The sequence below is a fragment of the Magallana gigas genome, chromosome 1, assembly GCF_963853765.1.
Source record: "Magallana gigas chromosome 1, xbMagGiga1.1, whole genome shotgun sequence".
NCBI classification, from domain to species: Eukaryota; Metazoa; Mollusca; class Bivalvia; order Ostreida; family Ostreidae; genus Magallana; species Magallana gigas.
The window spans coordinates 18,465,634-18,484,724 of NC_088853.1; the positions used below are offsets into that span (position 1 = coordinate 18,465,634).

General features: G+C 33.7%; 1 long non-coding RNA gene across 5 annotated transcripts; it reads right to left on the reverse strand.

The window, feature by feature from the left end:
* Positions 1–4,816: 4,816 nt before the first annotated feature.
* LOC117687743 (uncharacterized) lies at positions 4,817–18,461 on the reverse strand. 5 transcript variants are annotated; one of them, XR_010714017.1, is made up of 8 exons: positions 18,181–18,461; positions 17,398–17,628; positions 16,762–16,880; positions 14,906–15,203; positions 14,313–14,455; positions 8,006–8,073; positions 6,794–6,959; positions 4,817–6,317 (listed from the first exon to the last, which is right to left on the reverse strand). It is a non-coding gene; the product is annotated as an uncharacterized lncRNA (long non-coding RNA). The 5 variants fall into 5 exon arrangements; XR_004600585.2 differs by lacking the exon at positions 8,006–8,073; XR_004600588.2 differs by lacking the exons at positions 8,006–8,073; positions 14,313–14,455.
* Positions 18,462–19,091: the final 630 nt, after the last annotated feature.

Consider the following 19,091-nt stretch of genomic DNA (forward strand, 5'->3'; position numbering starts at 1 on the left):
TGGGGGAGGGGGCGCAAACTCATCTGATTCCAAAATATCTTAACATAACAATTGGCAATTTCTCAAAATCATGAAAAGAGGGAGGGGTGTCATAACTTCATATTATATCAATTTCACTGTTAAATTCATTCTTTTCAATTCAATTTTACCATTTATGTTTACTTTTTAATGTGTAAATTTTAAAGCTATACACGCTATAATTTGCGTCAATTTTGAATAAAGGGGAAAATGTATGTGTTTGATTACTAATAAAAGTTACCTTTATTCTGTTAATTATAATGCTCAATTCGATCAAGTAACAAATATATCAAATATTAAACAATAAAAAATATTTATTTTCCTGCCAGTAAAGTAATGCCTCCTCGTGAATATCAATCTATCACGTGATATCGACAGCTAAATTTAGCCTATCATACCAAAACTGGTGAAGGGTCAACATCTTCATAATTGTGATAGTTTCACAAAGGAAAGGATATTTTCAGTAAAGCATAAATTTGTCAGATATACGAGTACAAACAAAAGAAAAAAATACAAGCCTGTGAGTAGATATCAATACTTCCTTTAAAAAAATGACGTAGACCTGTGTTTTTCCCCTATGTGCTATTTATAGATCCTATAAGTGTTAATGCAGAAGTAAGGGTATCGTAAATGGCAAGCGTATTTTACTCATTATACATGTATGTATTTCAAATTAACAACTGTTAAGCATATTAAAAATCAAATTGGATATTTAATTAGGCAAACAATAACGACCACCTAGTTCTCCGCGGACATGCGCAATGAGGTCGGTTTGCTCTTCCTTCATCAATATTCATGAAAAGGTATATTTTCCTGGCAGGAAAATAAACAATTAAAAATCTATATCTTTGTAACGAGATGGAATTCACCCTTGTAATTTACAGATTAAGGATAACTTTTATAAGTAGACAAACACATGCGTTTTCACTGTCATTCAAAATTGACGTAAATCATAGCATATATAGCTTAGCCTTTAATAGAAAGTTTGCTGCGAGAAAAGGGGGGGGGGCAGCCCTTGTTACAAGGCTAAGAAATGGATTCTTGCTTCAATAACAAATCTTGACACCCTCCTCGTTGACACCGTGCCTCAGTGATATGACAGAATTCCAATTTAGCAGGTGATTTATATGGCGTCTGGCCGCATTGGGAGATTTGCGAAAAAAAATCTCGGCCAGCGTTTTTACGAGAGTGATATACATGTACTCCATATTTCAGTGGGTCAGCTTACTCTCAGTGGACCAACACTCCGTAATAAAGGCATCAGGTGGAGGTGTAAATCTTAGGAGGATGTCTGTCCAAGAGGCCATAACTTACACTTATGTGACAGTATAAACAGTATCTCGCTTTTGTATAGAGTGACCCCCCCCCCCCCCCAACAAAACACACATACAGATGTATGCATCAACAAAGCATCACTGGTTATTTTTTCAATTTTATACCTACAAGGCTCAAGCCCTAAAAATATTCAATCAAAAATCATAACGATTAGCATACATGTAATAACATACACCATGTGTTAAGAAATTTAAGATGCAGAAATCGGTGTTTGTTGTCTTGTTTTAACAAAAAAGTTGTATTCTAAGGAATCTAAATACATGTTGCTGCCTCCTCTTTTTAAACGTTTACATTCCTTAAAAAAAATTGTAGCCATCATATTATTCTTCGATAAATTCATTCATTTTTTTTTCCAAATAAAATTATATATTTCAACATTTTCACTCCACTTGGGGCCAAATTTTTGGTGGATCAGGGATTTAAGTGAAAAAATATTTGAATATAAAAAAAAATTAGAGAAGCTTCTGTAAAATTTTTAATATCCCTTGTTTTAGTAATTAAAAAAAATAGCTTTTTTAAAAATGTCTTTTTTAATGATTTCATTATGGATTCATTTCAACTTTATAAGCCCTTTACTTATAAAGCTGGCTGTAATTTGCCAAAGATGCCTTGATCTATGATATTGGCTCAACTTTGAATGTATAGAGGTACGTGTAACCCAGAGAGAGAGAGAGAGAGAGAGAGTCAGGTGATTGAAAATGCTCACGCACTGTACATCAGATAAGCTAACAGAATTCTTTCGTCTCTTTTAAAATTAAAATAAAAAATAAACACACATACAAAAGACATCATTTATTCCAGTTAATTTACAAATAATCAAATCCACTCCAATTACAACCAGAAAGCTATCTTTTAGTAACAATTACAAATAATGTTTTACAGGAAATGAAGGATCTGTGAAAACCATAGATAATCTAGCTCCAACTTGACAAAGAGTTGATACAAAATTAAGAAGGTTGCATGACAATGGCCATTTATAGGCTATATTAATCTTCTCATAGATAAAGAGCTCTGTAAACTATAAAGAAAATGAAAAATATTCAAATTTTATTCAAAAATTATTTTGATATTTTTTTTAAAATTACTACTAGGGCCAGCATTTTTTTATTTTTAGGTTTACAAACAACAAAATGATAAAGTTCCGTAGGAGGAGGAAATAAAATAAAAATAAAAATCTCTTTTGACCCACAATTTTCTTATTTTTAGGTTTACGAACCACAAAATTGTAAAGTTCTGAAGGAGAAAAAAACCCTTTTATGACATCATCTTTATTCTAATAATATGATGAATGACAACTTCATGATAGTGATGTGTAACTGCATCAAGTGTAGCATGTGAAAAGTATGTCATCTGTGTAACATATCACTGAAATAGTACAATAGAATATTAGACATACAGCTTTGGAATTACATGTACTTATAGCAATGTCAGGGGTGTGCAATTACAAAATTTGGCCACAAAGTTACTAGCCCAAGATTCAAAGTTACTAGTCAGACTATTGTCGAACATGTCAACATTTCATTTTATAAAAAAAAACCTACCGGTAAATTTCATGTACATAAAGTCATAATGTTTTCTCCTGTATGATACTAGTATATAATTATTACTATACAAAATATTTATTACTTTCATGTTTTCTGCAGTAGACTAGTTAAAAAATATTCAACTTCATTGATCTCTCACATTTTATTTACAAAATTCGTTTGGGTGTTTATATGTGAGAAAACTCAAACATAACATTGTGAATGTGAACAGACTCTATAAAATCACTGCAACTATATGTGTGCATGTATTTTATCCTGTTGAATTTCCATGTACAAAGTACAACTATGCAATGAATTATGAAATGGTAAATTTTAATTGAAAATAACGGAAAATGCACAAACAATAATATGCAAAATATGATTTTTTTTTTAATTCACAAGGCAGGTCACTTTAAAATGTGTTCATGAGAATAGTTACTGCAGAAATTTATAATATCTCTAATACATCTCTCTCTCTCTCTCTCTCTCTCTCTCTCTCTCTCTCTCTCTCTCTCTCTCTCTCTCTCTCTGTACAATAAATGTTTAAAAAAGCCAATGAATACATATGCCAATTCAACACAAAAAGAAAGGGAATCATTTTACACACCCCTGCGAATGTTATTGTCATTCAAATTTTAGACCACGTGGTTTTATTTGACCCTTTCAGTTTCGCAGAAAAAATCGTACCTCGTGTATAAAATCTATTTCACAGTATTTACGTTCTTGTAGTCAAATATAAAATCTAGAGGTTTATTGATTTTAAACTTTATCTTCATTAATTGGTGAATTGAATGTGTTCTAGAAATAAATGTGACTATACAAAAATAAGTTTTTGTCTGCTGTTGCAACAACTAACATGCTTAAAAGAGATCCCTCCTGAGGATTAATTTTCGATCCGCGCCTGACCTAGTAATAACATCAATAGTGAAACAGACTTTACCATTTTATGCAGAATGTTCCTTGAAAATGGCTCGATATACTAAGTTTTAATGCAAAACAGACACCCATTATTCTTTTTTAAAACATGGTATTGCACACCACAAGCATCAAGCATGGCTATGATTTTATTAAGCAACCCAGTGTTTATATTTTCAACCACTCTACACGTGGTTGAAGCCGAACGATAACTCTGTTCTGAATATTATCGTTTAATATAAATAACTGCTAGATGGTGAAATAAGACATACATCTTGAAAGCTTTTCTCGCTTAAACATAAATCAAAGTAGGATATAATATGAAAAACGACCGGTACTTACGTATTTTGAGAATATTATCCGAACACTTATACTTCCGCTTGAAATATCACAGAAACTAAACAAATCTCGGTGAAGTCTCGTGAACTTTCAATCGAGCACCTCTGGATTTATTACTTACTTAGCAACGATAAAGAAAACATCCCAAACACATTCGCAGGGGTGTTACAGTGATGTACTTGAAAACAGCTGCACAGGTAACTATCGAAGCCATGTTCAGTGAGGTGTGACTATCTCGTCTAGCCACTGGTCAACACTGTCGGTAAAACTTCAAAGTATGAAACTTACAACAGAGTGTTTGTAGAAGCTTCTCTGAAGAATGTAGCACGAGAAAAAGATGCGTAAGAAATTTTTAGGCTATCATGACACAAAAAGAGCAGATTTTATGCCTCTGTGATAACTATGACGATACACTTTTCCTACTAGGAAAAAATTGCTGTCGGGGAGAAAAAAAAGATCTTTTTTGTAATTTTATTTTTTTTCTAAAAACTCAGAAAACCGAGCGGCGGGTTTGTAAACCTAAAAATAAAAAAATGCTGGCCTAGTCAATAAATAATTTTTGGCCAGTATCATCAGATGTAAAATTTTAAAACAGATCTGAATTTGTTGACAAACAAGCTTCCTTAAGGTTTTTTTCTTGAATTTTTAGCACGATTGCTTCCCCTATCTTGTAAAATATATCACAATTTTCAAGAACAACAAGCGCAACTTCACAATGATTAACTAAACTACAAATTCAGATAACAGGTACTGTTAATGTTCATAAAATAGCAGTTTCTATCAACTTCCTGAAAAGGATTATCACATAATCACAAGTTAATGCATATGAATCTAATTTTCTTTATACCGGTACATTTGATTAAATCATATGTTAATTAGAATTTGAATTACTTCAAAGAGGAATTAACATGAAATGCATTAATTTATAATTTCTGCTAAATCAATTTAAGTACATATACAGTACATTGTACTGACTCAGATTAATGGCGTCTCTTTTCAGGTTTGTATTCATACCAGATACTATATACAGAATGTAAATACAGTACGTATAATTATCTATGTTTAATTAACAAAACACTGCAGGTCTAGGTTTCACATAAAGTTTACTCAACACAATGGCACTATTAATAATTTAGCTAGCAATTGGCCCTTCTTGGGTTTTTTCCAGCAATAATTCAGAGACAATACATATGTTCCAGTACCAGTACAGTAAAACACCGTTAAAGAGAACACGCTTATAATGAATTGACGCTTACAGCGAAGTGATTTTCATTCCCTGTGACTATATCACATTGTGTAAACTTGACGGATATAATAAATTACGCTTATAAAGAAGCAAAATCACCTATCCTTGGCGCTTCGTTATAACCGTGTATTACTGTATATGACATTTACCAGTAAGCTACATGTATTTAACAACTTGTAGCTTTTTATAATTTTCATACTAAGAAAAAGAACAGTTTAGTAATTTTACAATATTACAGAACATGATGATATGTTATCAAACTATCTTGCATGCAAATTTAATTAAACTTCAAAGTCTGTCCTTTACAACATGCAGAAAAATTTTCTGGATGTACATACATGGAGAGAGAGAGAGAGAGAAGAGAGAGAGAGAGAGAGAGAGAGAGAGAGAGAGAGAGAGAGAGAGAGAGAGAGAGAGGGGGAGGGAGGGGTAGGTCAGGTGATTGAAAAAGCATTGTATCTCTCATTGACCCTTTTTATATTTGTTTAAATAAATTAAGAGCAAACTATAAACTGTTTAGATTATAGTGCTAAACTTCATAAGATTATTAAATCTTAAATGATATAACCTAAAATATACAGCAGAAGAGAAATTCATCTCTGTTTTGAGCATTATGACTTGAAAATGATGAAAACCAACTGCATTCTATACAAAATGTCGAAATCCAAAGATCTTATTTAAAATAAGTAGGTATTGGTCACCTCGGTTTTTTGACATTCTTTCTTTTGAATTAAACAATAAAATTGATAAAAACCTGACCTTACACATTTTAGTTGCCATTGACCATGCACATGCAATACCGGTAATTCAACAGATTACAAAGAATTTCTGTGTCCAAAAGTTATAAGCATAAGTTGCGTAAAGTCAATAAGTTTGAAGATGATGAAGTGGACTGTATTGTTTTAGCATCCGGTCAGCCTCTTAGGTCCCTAGCCAATCATCTGATAGAAAGAAATACATGATAGTTATTATTTATTAGTACAGTGACTTCATTAATATTCGTGGGTATTAACTTTACTGGATTCTATGAAAATCACAGTGGCAAGGCTAATTCATAAATCTGTGGCCAATCATCCTATCATTACAAAGTGTTGGTAGAAAATTCACTTCTGAACAAAGAATTATTATTTAATTTTGTGGACTAAATTAACACTAAAACAAACAAAAATTGATGTTTAACAAAAATTGATGAAACCACAGAATGTACTTTTCATACATGCATACTATTGGTGATGAATGCATAATCATACAATCTAGTCACATAATAATATTATAGTTTGATCTATAGGCATAGAGTGAACCATTAATTGTTTTTTTTATTATCAAATAAATATTTAATAGCAATTTATTCATGTCAATACATGTACAAATTAATTTTTTCTTCTACTTTGCTTTCAAAAGATATCTTTATATTGACCTTCTTAAACAGAAAAAGAAGAAGTTGGCATCCCCACCACAACCACTGTGGCGACAGCTGGATAGCCACATTCATAACCACTGGGGTTATTTCTGTGACATTGTATCCTTGGCCAGTTGTACCATTTTTTTCTCCCACTATGCTTATTCCATTGCTATTCTCCATTCTATACCAAAGAAAACCAATTAAAAAAGAAATTATACAATGACATGCTATTATAGCAATGAATTATATTGCTTATAAAATGGTCAGGTGCAATAGCAAACACACTGAAATTTCTGTCTGATATTTGCTCCATATGAACATATACTATGATGTGACAAAAGGACTACATGAGGTATACTGCCTTTCACTTGCCCCCCCCCCCCCATAAAAAAAAAAACAAGAGGCCAATATGCCTTAACGGTCACCCGAGTACCATAGCCCATACACAAAATTGTGGATGAGTCTCATAAATGCATTTAGTTGAGTTTCATTACAAAGTAGAAAATTATAATATTGTAATGACATCCACCTCCCTACCTGAAATCTTTTGAAAAACAAGTGAAAAGCTGTCAATGTGACAGCAAACCGGGTTTTCTTTTATGTGAACTGTATCCATAATCCATGTCAACCCTGAATTGATAAACACTACCTACCGTTTTCAGTGAAATGGAGTATCCTATATGCAATATTTTTGCCAAACATGAGGCCCATGGGGCCACATAGCTCACCTGAGCAACAATGGGCGTTCAAAAGATATTGTGCCATATGGTCCCTCGGTAGAATAACAAAAAATAAATATTGTCAAGTATTCAAATTTTACACTTATTTTTGCATACACATAATCTTTGACACTGTACCTTCATGAAATACTATTTTTTACCAGAATAAGAAAATCCTACGCAAGATATAAAACTAAACATTTGGTACGGGTACACTGTTAAGTTGTTAACTTCCAATTCCCTATATTTTCGTTCGCCCCCCCCCCCCCCCCCCCACTTTGTAAAGCGATCAAAAATATATGAGAGCATATAGGTACATTTTTTTCATCAACTACTTACTTGTTATTGTATTTTTAAAAAAATATAATAGTTATTGTATTTTATTTTAAAAATCCTACATGTATAGATGTGAACAAGAAAATTGTACCTCAATGTGCTCAATTCCTCAAATTAAAAACATTCAAAAATTTAATGTCTTCTCCATTATAATTAAATGAATGTTATTTACCTCGCGTAAAAACCAGGATAATTTTCCGCTGTGATATTTTCTTAGGAATAGCGATAATTACTTCATCCCTGCAACAGAAATGTGTCAGAACTATGGAAACTGTTTTAAAGATTTTTATTTACTCGTGTCTGAAAAACTTTCAAAATTGATGTAGATTTCACATTATTTATTGTATAAAGAGGGGGCCCCAGAGAGTAGGTATATACAGAATATCATTCTTTTATTTTGTTTGTACAAGTATTTATCATACTCTAATTCATATAGAATTTCTAATGTTCAACCAAAATTTCAGCGTCAATCGTAGAATTATTATAAGCAAGATACAGAGCTCACAGTTCCCCTAGGTTTGAGTCATATTTTGTTCACATGAGTTTATTACATTCAGCTTAAGATTTTTAACTTGGTATTTCCTATTCAGAATTTAAAATGGAAAAAAAGAAGGGCCTTAGATTTTCAATTCTTTTATTCACTCAAGACCAGTTCACTGGTATTTGAGATTCAAAATCAGTTTATACAAATGTACACAAACACAGTCAAGGATCACATGTACAGTAGGAGTAATAATGACAAAAAAAGGTTAAGTTTACAATACAATAAGTTGTTAAAGTTGGTTTCTGGAAGAACAGTGTTTGAAAATTTTCTTAATAAATATTGACAATTTTTTTTAACTTTTTTAATCTTTAGTTTTTAAGATCTGTGTACAAACATAGAATTGTGAGCAAATCTCTGTATCTTGCTTATAATTCGATGCTTAACACTCAAATATGGATAGTAAATAGAAATTGTAAGCAATTAAACACAAGAAACATGCACTATAAAAAATAAAGAACACAATTTATTTTTTCGAAATGAATCATATATATACATGCATGTATATACCTATATATTTCCGTCAGCGATATCAAACTCTATTTAAACTGAATAAACTCGAGAAAATGCCGAGCATCTCAACAAAACCTATTGCATTAATCTACCATTACGCAAAAGATAATGCCGAATTACCGATAGAATGAATTGTATTTCAGTACTTTCTTGATGCATCAGATTTTGCTTAATTTGCGCAGGTAAACAGTTAACTGTTTGATTTACTGAAGTCTCTGTTTGAATTGATACGTAAAAATCACGAAATACAGACGAGAGTTCCCAGGTTACAAAGCATAATTAATGAAAACGAAACGAAAATCAGAACAAGCTAACACCAACGTCATCTGTGAAAACTGTCAACGCATTGAAATATTTTGCCTCAATTTACTTCACAAAATCGGCACCAATATATTTTGCATGTTTCAAAAATTTCCCTTTATACGCGAACTGTTGCATAACAAGCAAATTCATCATAGTAAGATTGACCCTTTTTCGTATAATGTCATGGCTGCTTTAAACAAAGAACCTCGTTTTAGAAGTATGGAATACGAGTCTTGGTAAAATGGGTATGCAAACCCGGGCCGGGGCAAAATAAAAGCTGGGGCAGATCGGCAATCATCAATTCCAAATACGCATTATTTTGCGGCAATATTTACAGCGAATACAAATATTACTGGTCCATCAAATATCCTGAAAGTTTAATGAGATTGGCAGATTAATAACTGCCAATCTTTTGATTTGCCCAGGCCAAGTCTTGCCTACCCATTTTACCGGATGCCAAACCCAAGCTGAAACACGCCTTTTCTTTATTATTATTTGCGTAATAACACAGATTTGAAACAGAGTTGGACCTTAATTTTTGCAGTTTATATTTTCCTTCCCATAAGGATAATTTATGCTAAACTACGTTGAATTGAACACAGTAGTTCTTGAGAAGAAGATTTTTAAAAATGCACCCCCCTTTTTCTCCAGTTTCAAGGTTTTCTCCGCTTTGAATACAGATCGGACTTTTATTTCTGCAATTTATATTCGCCATCCCATAAGGATGCTTTGTGACAAATTTGGTTGAAATTGGATAAGCAGTTCTAGAGAAGTTTAAAATGTAAAAAGTTTACAGATGGACGGACGGACGGACAGACAGACGGACGACAGACAAAAGGTGATCAGAAAAGCTACTTGAGCTTTCAGCTCAGGTGAGCTAAAAAATGACTAAGTTCAAAAGCTGGTATTTTTTCATAAATTATCAGAAATCAAAATCCTAGCAATATGCACACCTCTGATATATGTGCAATTAATCTGCAAAAGAACAACTTCCTATCTTGAAAACTGTAGGAGGAGTTATCCGTACAATGAGGGTACCCTTTTGGCAGCCGCCTACCCACCCGCCCGCCATTTTCACCATTTTAATAACTGGATTTTTCTGTTGGAAAACCCAGTTAAAAATCTAATTTATCCAATCAACTATCAACAGTCTCGTTTGAAGTCATCTTTTTGTAAGTTCTATGGTTGATACAACGACCTTGTCAGCAAATACAATCTTCCACTGTATACTATTTATTACATTACTTTTAACAGTCTACTTGTTTATTTCAAAAAATTTAAATTCTGTTTTTGTTTCAAATGATAAAATACTTGCATAACTATTTTGATCATACAACTTCTTAATTACATTATATTTAATGATTAATTACTAAATATGAACAAGCAAAGGAAGATAACTCCCTTATAAAGAAGCAAGGAAAGATAACTCCATTAACTTTCATAATCCTCTTCCCTGAACTCTTTTCAAATGCTTCACAATATCTTATGATAACTTTGATGGACAGCTTCATTTTTTTTTCTTTTCTAAACATGTGAATTAACCCATTTCTTTCATTGAAATTCCTGAGCAAAATAAAATAATAAGAGAAATAGTACATATCCCCCTTTTCCATCCATAACCCTTGCCTTACATGCAGGCGACATGAATTATCCTTCGTCCTCGAGCTCATGCGCAGATAATGACCACTAATTCATAGAAACAATAAAAGTTTTCCCGCCACTACCCATCATAGTTAATTCAGTGACTTGTTTAATTGTAAAATATTAATAAAGATGACAGGATGATTTTTTTCTACATATGCAGTTAGTTTTTATACTGTGTCTGTGGAGAATAAGATTTTTAAACATTATATGCAATAACACTATATGGCTATATTGTACCCCAACCCCTACGACCTGAACCCCTGACTTAGGGGCCATTAATTCCACAATTCAGGTAGAGGAGTTCATGGGCATAACCATGCATTCAGTTTTTCCCCACATGTGTGGGAGTAAAGAAGGTTTTCTATGATTTAATACATTTTCACTATATGGCTATAATGGCCCAGCCCTAGGGCCTAAAGCCCTGTCCCAGGGCCATGAATTTCACAATTTAGGTACAGGAGTCTGTAGACATCACAACCATGAACTCAGTTTTATTTAAATATACATGTATATAGAAGATTTTCTAAGATTTACAACATTTTCACTATATGGCTAAAGTGACTCTAGAGCCTGACCCTGTCTGGCTTTTGTTTTTGCCCCATCTGTGGCCCCCAGGGGAGGTAGAGCCATAAATTTCACAATTAAGACTCCTTGCTTTGCACGAAAAATGGTAATAATTGGCCTTGTAGTTTTCAAGAAGAAGTTAAACAAGAGGCCCATGGGCCACATCGCTCACCTGAGGAACAATAAGCTTAATGGAGTCATAATACAAACTATCTGGACAATGTACAATAAATAAAATCCATTTTCCCCCCTGGATATTCTTATGTTATATAATCATTAGTCCTTTTTCTAACAGGATGATTTTATAGTCATATCACATGTTGAGTATTGCAGTTCTCAAAAAGATCCTTAACAATTGTTTATATATGGGATATAAACCTACATCAAACTCTGAACCTTCTTGTGAGGCCGAAGAATTGTCCTGGGGCCAAAGTCTTAACAATTACAAAGAATCATCTGGCTGATTAGTTTCTGAGAAGAAGATTTTTAAAGATTTACTCTACATATTCCTATGTAAAACTTTGACCCCCCCCCCTCCATTGTGGCCCGTCCCTGCTCCCAGGGGTGTCATTATTTTCACAACTTTGAATCTACACTACCTGAGGATGCTTCCACACAAGTTTCAGCTTTCCTGGCTGATAAGTTTTTGAGAAGAAGATTTTTAAAGATTTACTCTTTATATTCTGATGTGTTTAAATGATTTACTCTATATGTTCCTATGTAAAACTTTAACACAACACAACACCCCCCAACCAATGTGGCCCCATCCAACCCACAGGGATCATGATTTTCACAACTTTGAATCTTAATTACTACCTGAGGATGCTTCCACACAAGTTTCAGCTTTCCTGGCTGATTAGTTTCTGAGAAGAAGATTTTTAAAGTTTTACTCTACATATTCCTATGTGAAACTTTGACCCCCTTCATTGTGGCCCCACCCTATCCCCGGGGGTCATGATTTTCACAACTTTGAATCTACACTACCTGAAGATGCTACCACACAAGTTTCAGCTTTCCTGGCTTAATGGCTCTTTCTAATTTCACAATTTTGAATCTATACTACTTGAGGATATGAGGATACTTCCACACAAGTTTCAGCTTTCCTGGCTGATTAGTTTCTGAGAAGAAGATTTTTAGAGATTTACACAATATATTCCTATGTAAAACTCAGATCCCCCATTGTGGCCCCATCCTACATCCGGGGGTCATGATTTTCACAACTTTGAATCTACACTACATGAGAATGCTTCCAGACAAGTTTCAGCTTTCCTGGCTGATTAGTTTCTGAGGAGAAGATTTTTAAAGATTTACTCTTTATATTCTGATGTAAAACTTCGACCCCCCCATTGTGGCCCCACCCTACCCTTGGGGGTCATGATTTTCACAACTTTGAATCTACACTACCTGAAGATGCTACCACACAAGTGTCAGCTTTCCTGGCTTAATTGTTCTTGAGAAGGAGATTTTTTAAATTTTCTCAAATTTTTTCATTAATTTCTAATTATCTCCCCTTGAAAAGGGTGTGGCCCTTAATTTTCACAACTTTAAATCACCTTTGCCTAAAGAGGATTTGTGCCAAGTTTATGTGAAATTGGCCCAGTAGTTCTTGAGAAGATGTTGAAAATGCGAAAAGTTTACGTGCAAAAAAATGACGGCATCCTAACATCCAGACATGTCTTAAACTTATTAGAACCCGACACTCTTAATGAAGCATTTGGTCAATTGCTTATATGTCATAGTTAGTTAAGAGTGTTTTGGCGGTATTAATAGCACATGTCCTTTTTTAATTGTAATAAGGCCAGCCTCGCCAGGAGTTCACCTTATGCATAAACCAATTAATCTCTTTGATCTTCATTTGGTTTTAATTTGGATTTAATGATTAGAGACGGACAGACAGACAGACAGACAGACAATAGATAAAATGTGATCAGAAAAGCCCGCTTGAGCTTTCAGCTCAGATGAGCTAAAAACTGTTAAAATTGAGCAATTAAACTGATATGATTAACGCACGATAGGATAGCATTAACGCACGATAGGACAGTATACACGTACAATACGATAGGATTGATACATAATACGATAGGATTGTAAAAAATAACGTTGCGGGTACTGTACTGTACATATATGTGTAGTTATATACTGCTCTGTCCTCAGTAAGTCTGCAAGATGTAATCCATGCCCCCAACTCATGCATGCAGCTGTAATTTTTTTTTTATTTTCACAGTAGATAGTTTTCCTAATGATCTATTTTCACTCCGAGTTATTTCCCTTAGCCATTATCTTCTGGGCTAAGGAGGTAAATTTTCCTCTCAGAACAACAAACTCGAAATAAGTTTTGCGCAGAAATATATGCAGGAAAATCAATCCAAACTTTTTATCATAAAAACAAAATTTACTTGCCATGGTGAATAATGAAGGAATCACGGCAAGGTATAATAAAATGGCCGCCAACAAGAGATAAACTTTTATAAATGGAAATTAAACCAACTGTTTTCTTGATAATCTCTAATCAAAATGATTGGTACATTCACTTTGCCTGAACAAAATGACCAAATGAATTTACAACTAATGGCATTATATGTTCCTTGCCAACTTTTCATTTCCATGCCTTAATATGGTCTCAGTTTCCTGGTACAGGAAAGTCCATCAAAATATATACTGCTAAAATTAAAGTTCATCTCTACTCAGGTATATACACTTAGTATGCTTTGAGCTTAATTAAGTTCTAATTCATTATATTGCTTCCCTATCATAACAAAAGTGTATGTGTTTGTTCTAGACTGAGGCGTCACATACTTCAATATATAGGGAAATTGGTGCTTGCATAGTTTCTCTTACATGTATAACTTGGCATACAAGATATTTAAATTTGTATATGTAAGTCAAAAAGGTTACATGGAAACTTTGATCATACCTTTAAACTCAACTGATAAAGTAAACTGGCAGATATCAGCGTGCTGATCAGTGTGAACACCAATTTACTTCCTTTAGGTAAAACAGTGACGTCATGAAGACATCAGCTAGATCACATGATCAAATTTTTTATGAGATCAATACCTGAAAACAAATTAAGCGTAAATGGCACAAAAAAGATTCCTATTGAAAATAATGTACACCTTTTAAATTATCAAGTATGGACATGAAATATATCTAAATGCCAGTTCGTAAGTTTTTAATATTTTTAGTAAGGTTCAGAGTCTGGGCTTTGCTTTATATAATCTCTCTGTTCATTCCAACTGGTACAATGGACGAGAATTGTATCATTCAATATACCATGTACTGATTTTCTTTCAAAACTTTCTGTGTTGATGGAACAATAAAGTTCTGATAAGTTGCAAACAACTTGTGATCACAAAGCCTTTTCGAAGAATATTGTGTACAAAAAAGCAGTCTCAATTTAGATAAGTACGGGTTTTTGAGATTTGTAATTGTGTTGAGTGAAAACCAATTAATCTCCATTCTTTAAAAAAAATCAATTGACCTTGAATGTATGAATAATAGACTTACCATTCCTTCATTTCCAACTCAAATATATCCAAGACTGATATTTTTTTTGTATTCCATGTAATTTAAGAGTACCGTAGGTCACTCTTTATCAAATTCATCCCTTTGGTCTTCCTTGGGTGTACAGGAAATAAGTAATTCCCATCCAGTGGCGCGTTAAGACACTTTGCGGTAGTCCAGCTGGATACATTAAACATTTTCCATAAAGGTATTCCATTTTAGTAAGCTATGTAAGAATTGGCTTTAACATGATTAACATATTCTTCAATATTAACTTGGCCATACCAAATGAAAAGAAAATCTGAAAAGGGAAAAAAACATTTTGATAAGTTTCAAGCATTTGTAGTCACTATATAGTTTAAATTTCATTTTAGATTCATAATTTTTTTTAACTGACAAATTTAAAGATAACTTAAAAATTGAATTTAACATGTAATTAATTAAAAGACAATAAAGTTTAACAAACATTAGGATTAACACTTAACTTTTGTTTTAATTTAATTCCAATTCAGTTCATATTCCTTATTTTCATTACCATTTTTTAGGGATTAAAACAAAAGTCTTAATTACCTAAACTGTTGAATTTCTAAGAAATTACCTTTCATGAGCTATAAACCAACATGCACACTTCCCTGTTAATATCTAGAACATACATTGTAGACTAAAAATTCAGTCCAAAGACTTCTATTGAAAAATCAATATATTCAATGTACATGTATTTTAAGATTCTTATCTAGACATGCATTACTTATATACTACCTATATATGTCAACACTGCACCGCTGAAAAATCTGATAATCATATATCTACTAGAGTGAAATAACCCTGTACACAGTAGTGTTTAAAATGCCTCAAAAGAATTCCTGGCATTATGCCACAGTGTATATACAGAATATTCTCAATATAATTTAGGTTTTAAAGTAATTAAAAAAACATCCATTTTCATTTTTTTTTCTGCACTTACTGTAAATCCAGGGTTTATGGTTACCTTTAAAATTTTGAATCTTTCATTAAATCACTTACATGTACATTGTACATTTTTACTAGTACATGTATATACTAATATTTACTCTGCTTTAGGGTGGGTCTAAATCCCTGACCCAGGGGCCATTTTTTTAACACTTACAGTAATGATCAGACCCAACCTAACAGAAAGTATACACCCCAACTAAACCCTTGGTTTACTTTCAGAGTTTGCTTGGGGTTTACTCTGGGTTTGCTAAAGCAGACCCAGACTTAACCCTGAATAATCCCAAGGTAAACACAGGGTAGACCCAGAGAGTGAGCTCCAATTAGAAGTAAACCCCTGTAAGCAGATGCTACATATGTATTTGGAAAATACAAGGGGTGGGAATTACAGGCGATAAGATGGTAAGATAAAGACAGGTATGACTGTTTCACACTTCAGTGCATAAAGTGGACCCCAAAAGCAAACTCTAAATAAACCCAAACTAAACCCCGAGTGGACCAGAAGTAAACCTCGAGTGGGCGCAAATTTAATTATTCTCAAATATATATGGGAATGCAGAATGCAATTCATTTTCACTAACTTTAATAATTATATTTTGGGGTTTTTCCCACAGTTGCATGAGTACTAAAGAATTACACTTTCTAAAAAATTTTTTTGCATATATGGCCCTCTCACTCCACACTATACAGACAAATTATCAGACCCAAACAGAAGTAAACCCCAACTAAATCCTGGGTTTTCTTACGGGGTTTACAAGAGTATAGACCCAGAGTAAACCCTAAGTAAATCCCAAAGTAAACCAATAGTGGATACAGAGTAAACCCCGATCAGAAGTAAACCCCGATCAGAAGTTTACCGTAGATAAAGATAAAAGACGGGTCTGCCTCACATTTCAATGCATGTAGTGGACCCCATTATGCTGTGCTCATCTGAGTATGGGGCTCTCTTCCTCAGTGATGAGAGTGGACTGACAGTGAGATCTGAGATGAATTTACTGCTTTTTGATGACTGTAACAAATAAAAAACATGTAAAATTTGTACGTTTTTATGTATGTACTCAAAGGTATTATGAGCATATTAAATAACATTTTTCAATAATGGTGGACTCCACTCAGATTTCAAGTAATAACTAAAACGTCAATAAAAAATGCAAAATTAAGAATTCTTAATTGAGTAACTTAGCAAACACATTTATTTTTATGAACAGTTTATTATTTGGAAAGCTGATGAGTAAACAATCCCTTCTCTCTGCCCCCCTGCTTTTACCCCCCCCCCCCCCCCCCCCACATGGCAGAACTTAGACTGATAGCAGGTGCCCCCATCTTTTGCTACATAAATCATTGACAGATAATCTATAGCCCAATTTTTGGGTACAGCATAACAGCTTAGTCTCCCTAGTGTGAAACATCAGCAATTAGTTTGGAAATCAAAACTTGCATTCAGAAAAGCCTCTATTTAAATCATGTATGCCAAAATTTAAGAAAGGGCATTTCCGTAGATTCAAACCCAAAATTTGTTACAGTACCACATGACAAGGAAAAAAATGTTGCCAGCTGGCTGACGTATCATGTAGATGCAAAAGGTTGTCCTCCAAAATGATGGAAATGGTCGATAACCCCCTCTGCATCCGAGAGAGGAGAAATGGTCCTGCGGCTGGGGATCTACCATTTCTTAAGACCAAGGCAGGGTGCCCATTAAAGTGAAATGGCAAAATCATCAAGACCAAAAATTGGAGCAATGAGTCACTTTCTGTAACCTAGAATAAATAGAAATCAAAATTTAACGTTAATTTTTGCAGTGGCCTTTTAAAAAAAAATTCTTATACAGAGAGGAGAGAGAGAGAGAGAAGGATGCATTACAGAGAATGTTATAAAGTTTCAGTTTCTGCAGTCACTGTAACTATTCTCATTCTCGTGAACACATTTTAAAGTGATCTGCTTAGTGTCAAATTAAAAAAAGAAAAATCATATTTTGCATATTATGTCTGTACATTTTCCCTTATTTTCAATTAAATTAACCACTACATAATTAAATGCATAATTGCATTTTGTACATGGAAATTCAACAGGATAAAATCAATGCACAAATAGATAGTTGCAATCACAATGTTATGTTTGCAAGGGCTTTCCAATATAAACACTCAGAACAATTTTGTAACTAAAATGTGTAGCATCGAGATAGCAATGAATCGAAGTTGAATATTTCTGATCAGAACTAGTCTAATGCAGGAAACATGAAAAAAACCCAAATATTTTGTATATTAACAATAATTATATACTAGTATCATATAGGAGAAAACATTATGTACCTAAAATTAACCTTTTTTAAAATGAAGTGTCGACATGTCCGACAATTGTCTGGCTAGTAACTTTGGATCTTGGGCTAGTAACTCTGTTACTCCTACTAGCGCCTGGGCTAGTGGCCAAATTTTGTAATTGCACACCACTGCGACATTGAAGTTAAGGCAGTAACCAATGATCCGGATAGCTCAACTGGTCAGGCTGCAGGCTCCCTCTTCAAGGATGAGCTTTACAAGGTCGAGCCGTCGCATTACCTGGATACATGACTTTCGTCGGAAAGTATCAGGAAATCTATGAAAAGAGATAAAAACTTTTAAAGGTCATGCCCTGCAAAAAAAAGCTGAGAAAAACAAACTTTTGCTTAATTTTGCTCTCAATGCAGTTGATAAATGCATAGCTGACATCAATCAAACATACGACTTGTGTGCTGGGATGATAAGATGAAAAACAAGCTCTCGTATGCAGTAGATGCAATTGTGCAGTGTTACTTGGGTAATCATGCACTGTACAGGAGACAATCTTTAGTATGTAATGGGTGAACAGTTAAGTGGATTAGCAAAAGTACATATCTATGTCAAAACTTTGAAATACCTCACTCTTCAGAGAACGAGAACTTGCTCCGTGCTTTCATCTCAAAGAGGTTGTCTCCAGCTGTTCTGGACAAAACTATCAAGAACAGCAACTCTCAGAAAGTTGAAAGCTATGAACAATAATCATACTCTTTAGCGTGATATCACCTTTACTCGTGAAATCTGAGGTAGGGCTCATAGTGCTGCACACTCTTCAAATAACGGTCCAGGCGACTCCATCCGCAGCTTTTGTGCAGGTGTGGGTTTTAACAAGTAGACAAGTCTCTACAAGAAATTCAGAAAAATCCTGAAACTAGTAAAAAGTATCAAAAGTCGCATTCGTACAGAAC